Genomic DNA, 7,554 nt, shown 5'->3' with positions numbered 1-7,554 from the left:
TCTGGAGGAGAGAATTCTGAAGATTCACAGCCCTTTAAGTGCATAATATTTTCCTTCATATCAACCCTAAACAGTTGGTCCCTTAACTTGATACCACCCCTCATGTTCTGGGCTCCTGAGTTAGAGGAAACATTTTCCCAGCAGCTGAACTGTCAGACCTCTGAAGAATTTTAAATGTATCAATGATATTCGAATCATAGAATCCCTACAGTGCAGACAGAGGTCACCAACCCTCCTCTCTGTCTCCTAGTGGGTCTCAAGTCCCAGGCTCAAAAACCAAGAGCAATAACTGTGGGCCACAGTGGCCAATAACAGTAGTCAGTCTTTATAGACTGTAATCAGCCATGCAGAAGCTTTTGATATTTTCAAATGAACCTGTTCAGCAAAGTTATTACACACCTCTGGAATAGGTGGGAGTTGAATTCAGGACTCCTGACTCAGAGGTTGGGACATAACAGTTATTCCTCACGAACCTCCATAGGAACTTGTTTTTTTTTAATATAGCATTTCTTGTCAATGCCTGAATAAATACACTAAACAAGAATACCATACTCTTTCAGCACTGCTGTGTTATTGGCTATTTCGGCATTCTACTCATCTGCTTTCTTCAGTTTTAAATGTTCTTATTTTTCTCAGAGTGAAGTTTGGTTCTTTCTTTGTCCTTCATTTCAAGAGTGGCTGTAACTTCCTGCTTTTTCCAGCCAACTTCCTGAGCAAGACAACCAGGGACAGTAAATTAGCATATTGGTTTCAAACATACATCTTCAGGGCTACTGGGAAAACCGTCCATTTCCTCGAGGTATATAGAGAAGTGAACCCATTATTGACCTTCAGTCTGCCCAAGACAGCTTGACCTTGTGCAGCAATTTACCTTTTACCGTTCTCTGGAAGATGTAGCTTGATGCTCTGAAGGGATGAGGGTCACAAGATGGGATTGTATTCATCCTCTTTTAGTTTAGGCCAGTAAAAGTTGCCAGAGATGTTCATTCCTTCACACTTCACCACCGCCACTTTACGGACTGGTAAGATTTGTTTGGCCACAATGGCAGCCAAACAGCCAATGAGAGGGCCTTGGCCATTGAGGAGCAGGAGCTGCCCGGCATGAAAATTAAACAGATGGAGATATTTTGTTAATGTGCTTTAGGTTCTGTTGGCTGGGCCAGCATTTGTTGCCCATCCTAAATTGTCCATTTACCTGTGTGACTTGTTGGGGCCATTTCAGCATTGCTTGCGTCCCCAATCCTGCATTTTTCTTTGGCTCAGAAATCTATTAAAGTATGACCCCTCACAAAATTTCAGTTCTATTCTGACAGAGGCACTTGTGATTAGGTCCCCCTTAGACTTTAAGAGCCAGCAATCGAAGAGTCTTCCATTCTTTGTATCACTGCAGAACTCCTAAAATGACCTGTGAAGGCAGATGGAAATGGCTGTTTCCCAAAACGTCTTTATTAAAATAGAGAGTCATTCCCAAAAAATTAAACATTGGCTGAAATTAAAAATCTACCATGTGTGTGATTTGTGTATGACCTAACAGTTTAAACATCAGCACAGACTTTGGAATTTCTAGATTGTATTTCTTTAATCTTTTATATAACTTCTCAATTCCATGATGTAAGTAAAGTCACCATAGTCCATACAGGTCATTGGGCTACTCTCTTATTAGAGAGGTGGCAGGTGCTGGTTTAACCTGAGGGTTATCATACCACAGGCAAGAGGAGAAGTTGAGAATAGATTCATTTATGGTAACCTCAGTCGCTGTGGGAATTGAATCCACACTGTTGGCATCACTCTGCATCATAAGCCAGTCAACTGCACTAAGTGACCCCTTGTCCATGATAAAGTCTTCCATCTTCTTAAATTTATCAAATACTGACCATTCCCAATAAGTAATTCTTTTCGTAAACATTGTCTGTAAGTCATATTAGAATTTAACTGCTTCCTTGTCACGACAAAGCCAATGCCTTATGTTGAGGTCTCTTGGTTCGAGAAGTCACATGAGTCCACATATTCACCTCAAGCTTCCACGGCTACATTCAAAAAGCATTGGCAGATAATTATAATTCGTCATCCTGCAGCATGACTCAGCCATTGCACTTTTAAAGGCACTGCAAGCTTTGTATCTGTTAGAAACAGCCATTGCATTCTGCTTTCTTTATCTTCCCACCTGGTGAGATCAAGGTTAATCCACTAATACCATACTTGGCAGACTAATGTGCCTATGCTGAATTAGACAGCAAATGACTTTCAGAGATTTACATGAGTTTTATTGTGAGTCAATGCTTTAGCACAAACACGAGCATGCCCCTTTCCCGATTGAACCCGCTTACGAACCAGAAATCGGCCCTGTTTAAAAAAACATCTTGCATAACAAGAATCTATCTACCTCTACCTTAAAAATATTCAAGGACTCTGCTCCCACGACTCTTTCACAAAGAGAGTTACAGACACTAACTCACCTCAGAGAAAAACAAATCTCATCTTGTTTAAATGGGCAACAACTGATTTCTAAACAGTGATTCCTAGTTTTAGATACTTTAATAAGAGGAAACGTCCTCTCCACATCCTTCCTGTAAAGACTGGTCGGTGTTTTATATGTTTCAATCAAGTAGCCAATCAACCTAACCTGCACGTATTTGGACTGCAGGAGGAAGCGAGTGCATTTGGAGGAAACTCACGCAGTCACATGGAGGACGTGCAAATTCCACACAGACAGCCATCCAAGGCTGGAATCAAACCCAGATCCTTGACATTGTGAGGACTATAGTGCTAACCACTGAGCCACCATGCTGCCTTTCTGTTTTGATGGCTTCATTTGACTACTCTATCAAATATTGGAGCTGAAAAATTTCTCAAGAGAGGTAGCTGATGTGTTGTCACAGGCAGTGCACCACACAGGTTAATGGCCAGCATCCTGGCATCATTTGTAATGTCTTCATTCTTGGGTACTCTACAGTAACATCTGCATTTCTGTCTCCATGATAAACCAAATGGTGTGTTACAAGGACAATCTACTGGTGACATGACTCAGGGGCAACTTTTTCATACAGTGCGGTGTGTATGGAATGAGCTGCCAGAGAAAGTGGTGGAGGCTAGTACAATTACAACATTTAAAAGGCATCTAGAACGGGTATATGAATAGGAAGGATTTAGAAGAATATGGGCCAAATGCTGGCAAATGGGACTAGATTGGATCAGGATATCTGGTCAGATGGGCAAATTGGACCGAAGAGTTTGCTTCCATGCTGTACATCTCTGTGACTCAAAATACTACACCTCCTTCCTATGTCAGCCTTCCATCTATGCATTTCACTGCTCTGGCCTTTTTGGCATATTAGCAATTGGCATATGGCTCAGGTAATAATCCATAGATCCCCAAACAAGGGCCCAAATTAAATTTGGTTCATATCTTCCAATACTCATATAGCAAGGCTTGCTTCCTCATCCTTTATGACAATGGCTCTAACATGAACTCTACGCTGTATCTTCTCTTTCCAATCTCTTCTCCAGTTGCATGGAGGTATTTTTGTCTTTGTACAAGGTAACAATTCTTCTTTTTGGAATTGCAGACATGATTGCAAAGGAACAAAAACAACAAAGCACAAAAGAGAAGTTCAGCCCAGGAACATCCCCTTTAGCCCTCGAAGCCTGTGTCGATCATTATAGAACATAGAGCATAGAACAATACAGCGCAGAACAGGCCTGTCGGCCCTCAATGTTGCGCCGACCTGTGAACTATTCTCAGCTCGTCCCCCTACACTATCCCAAAATCATCCATGCGCTTATCTAAGGATTGTTTAAATCTCCCTACTGTGGCTGAGTTGACTACATTAGCAGGTAGAGCATTCCATGCCCTTACCACTCTCTGTGTAAAGAACCTGCCTCTGACATCTGTCTTAAATCTATCAATTTGTAGTTATGCCCCGTCATATACACTGACATCATCATCCTAGGAAAAAGACTTTCACTGTGTACCCTATCTAATCCTCTGATCATCTTGTATGTCTCTATTAAATCCCCTCTTAGCCCTCTTCTTGCCAAAGAGAACAGGTTCAAGTCTCTCAGCCTTTCCTCATCAGACCTTCCCTCCAGACCAGGCAACATCCTGGTAAATCTCCTCTGCACCTTTTCCAATGCTTCTACATCCTTCCCGAAATATGGGGACCAGAACTGTACACAATATTCCAAGTGCGGCTGCACCAACGTTTTGTGTAGTTGCAGCATGATATTGTGGCTCCAGAACTCAATCCCTCTATGAATGAAACCTAACACACCATATGCCTTCTTAACAGCACTATCCACCTCTATGTACATGGACTCCAAGATCCCTCTGCACATCCACACTACAAAGAATCTTTCCATTGACCCAGTACTCTGCCTTCCTGTTATTCTTCCCAAAGTGCATCACCTCACATTTATGCCCTAACTAAACTGAAAAACAAATATTTCGCGCTTATTCAGACCATATTCCTCTATTCCCTCCCTAATCATTGTGGTGTCTAGTACAATTACAACATCTAAATAGCGTCTGGATGGGTATACGAATAGGAAGGGTTTAGAGGGACATGAGCCAAATGCTGGCAAATGGGACTAGATTAGGTTAGGATATCTGGTCGAGTTGGACAGAAGGGTCTGTTTCCACACTGTACATCTCTATGACTCTATGACTTCCAAATCAATATTCTCTCCATTGTAGTGTCAAAGATATCTACTATTGAAACAACAATGCTCTATATATGAATATGTTAGTCGAGAAAAGGAACTGTGTACATTCACAATGCTTCTTTGTGACAGTCTGTGTTTTGATGAGAAATCCTGTTATTGAAATTCTCTCTTTAAGCTTCCACAAATTGCTAGGCAGAGGTCAAGTAGAGGTCTGAAAGGTAATCCCTCAAATGGAACCAATAATTTTTATTTTCTGAGTTAATCCCTAAGCGGATTGTTATTTTGCACACAACAAAGGCACTGCTTTACATATTTGAACGTCTGCTATTGATTCACAAAATTACAGGATTAAAATCCATTGCAACACCTCAGTGGCTTGAATTTACTATAAAACTATCTGACACTCAATGAATAAGTAGGTCAGACGTTTTGAAATCAAAGTCAGAGTGCAATCCAATGCCTCAGTATCATTGAGGATTTTTTTTGGGAGAGTGGCAAAAGTCAAGTGGGTGTTAAAGTGAGATAGAGACTTGCCTGCCAGGACAAACTCCATCTATTGGCCCCATTCACATCCATACCTGTGCAAGTGCTTATTTTTTATTAACATTTTAATGAACCAATTTTATACAGGAGATTAGAGGCTAATCGAGAGTTACACACTTAGATGTTTGAAATAGCTTCAGAGCTGTTTACTTATCGGGCGTCACACTGTATTAATTCAGCATTCAGAATGTTCATCTCACTCACACACTGAAGCTAAATGGTATTGGCAGATATGTCAAAGAAGGCATTTTATTGTCCCTAGGCAGCTTCAATTTTTATAAATTGTATTTTGATATTACATTTGGATATAAAATGGCAAATTTCTAAAACTTAAGGGAAGAAATCTTGGACACAATTATATCTTCTCTAGGACCTCTCATGATTTTCCTGTCAACATTGTACGCTGCTCTATAGGATTTAGATTATATTCAATTATTTGAATAAGACACTGGCTAGAATTCCATCAGAGCATCTGCAGCCCTGTTTCAAAAATATTATTTTGAAAGGTAATGTTACTGTTTGCAAAGAGAACTTAAGAGTATGTTTACACTCAAGACTGAATCTCATTATACACATTTAGAAATGTTACCAATTCATTTTGGATCTGAAATTCTGCATAATGTGACTTACCAGTCATCAACAGATTAGTGTATCAAGGTGAGCGTGACTGTGTGTTGCTTTTACTAACAATTATCAACGATCAACTCTAATCATTATTATGGCCCCTCTGGCCAATCCCTGAACACTAAGGATGGACAATAAATATTGACTTCGAGGAGCAGGAAAATCGATGTTTCGGGCATAAACACTTCATGAGCCATTCCTGATGAAGGGCTTATGTCGGGAACGTTGATTCTCCTGCTCCTCGGATGCTGCCTGACCTGCTGTGCTTTTCCAGTACCACACTCTTGACTCTGATCTCCAGCATCTGCAGTCCTCACTTTCGCCTAATAAATGTTGGGTTGTCAGCAATGCCCAGACCCCAAGAATTAATAAAGAAAATCAATTTGCTTTTGAGCCCTTGAATTTGTTAAGTTCCATTCCTCAATAGCCAAGAATGTAGGTCGCAATAGTGACCCTCTAAACTAGTTTTAGCTCCAAACTATAATCCGTCTTGCAAAACTCTACCTTGGGTTTGGAAAGTTAATTGTTCGGCCTATGTGTGTGTGTAGTGAACAGAGGTTTTCTCTTTTTAAGATGATATTTGAAAATGGAAAAATAACAGAAAATATCTGCAATCATGAAAGCATTAGTTTTCAATTAAATAGGAAAGAAATATGAATCAAAAGGAGGTTAGTTTTGATGTGACCTTCTGCTCTCATCAAAATTTCAAAAAATAATAAAGAAAAGGGTAACTAGGGAGAGAATAAGACGCCCTCAAAGATCAGCAAGGTGGACTTTGTATGGAGCCACAGAAAATGGGGGAGATACTAAATGAATATTTTGCATCAGTATTTACTGTGGAAAAGGATATGGAAGATATAGACTGTAGGGAAATAGATGGTGATATCTTGCAAAATGTCCAGATTACAGAGGAGGAAGTGCTAGATGTCTTGAAATGGTTAAAGGTAGATAAATCCCTAGGGCCTGATCAGGTGTACCCGAGAACTCTGTGGGAAGCTAGAGAAGTGATTGCTGGGCCTCTTGCTGAGATATTTGTATCATCAATAGTCACTGGTGAGGTGCCGGAAGACTAGAGGTTTGCAAACGTGGTGCTACTGTTTAAGAAGGGTGGTAAGGACAAGCCAGAGAACTATAGACCAGTGAGCCTGACCTCGGTGGTGGGCAAGTTGTTGGAGGGAATCCTGAGGGACAGGATGTACATGTATTTGGAAAGACAAGGACTGATTCGGGATAGTCAACATGGCTTTGTGCATGGGAAATCATGTCTCACAAACTTGATTGAGTTTTTTGATGAAGTAACAAAGAAGATTGATGAGGGCAGAGCAGTAGATGTGATGTATATGGACTTCAGTAAGGCGTTTGACAAGGTTGCCTATGGGAGACTGATTAGCAAGGTTAGATCTCATGGAATACGGTGAGAACTAGCCATTTGGATACAGAACTGGCTCAAAGGTAGAAGACAGAGGGTGGTGGTGGAGGGTTGTTTTTCAGACTGGAGGCCTGTGACCAGTGAAGTGCCACAAGGATCGGTGCTGGGCCCTCTATTTTTTGTCATTTACATAAATGATTTGAATGCGAGTATAAGAGGTACAGTTAGTAAGTTTGCAGATGACACTAAAATTGGAGGTGTAGTGGACAGCGAAGAGAGTTACCACAGATTTCAACAGGATCAGGACCAGATGGGCCAATGGGCTGAGAAGTGGCAAATGGAGTTTAATTCAGATA

At 40.8% G+C, this 7,554-nt stretch overlaps 1 pseudogene; it reads right to left on the bottom strand.

The window, feature by feature from the left end:
* Positions 1-590: 590 nt before the first annotated feature.
* Positions 591-7,554, bottom strand: part of LOC122558068 — a 71,923-nt pseudogene continuing 64,959 nt past the window's right edge.

Source organism: Chiloscyllium plagiosum, chromosome 2 (assembly GCF_004010195.1).
Source record: "Chiloscyllium plagiosum isolate BGI_BamShark_2017 chromosome 2, ASM401019v2, whole genome shotgun sequence".
Taxonomy (NCBI): Eukaryota; Metazoa; Chordata; class Chondrichthyes; order Orectolobiformes; family Hemiscylliidae; genus Chiloscyllium; species Chiloscyllium plagiosum.
This window is presented reverse-complemented; position numbering and strand designations above follow the sequence as displayed.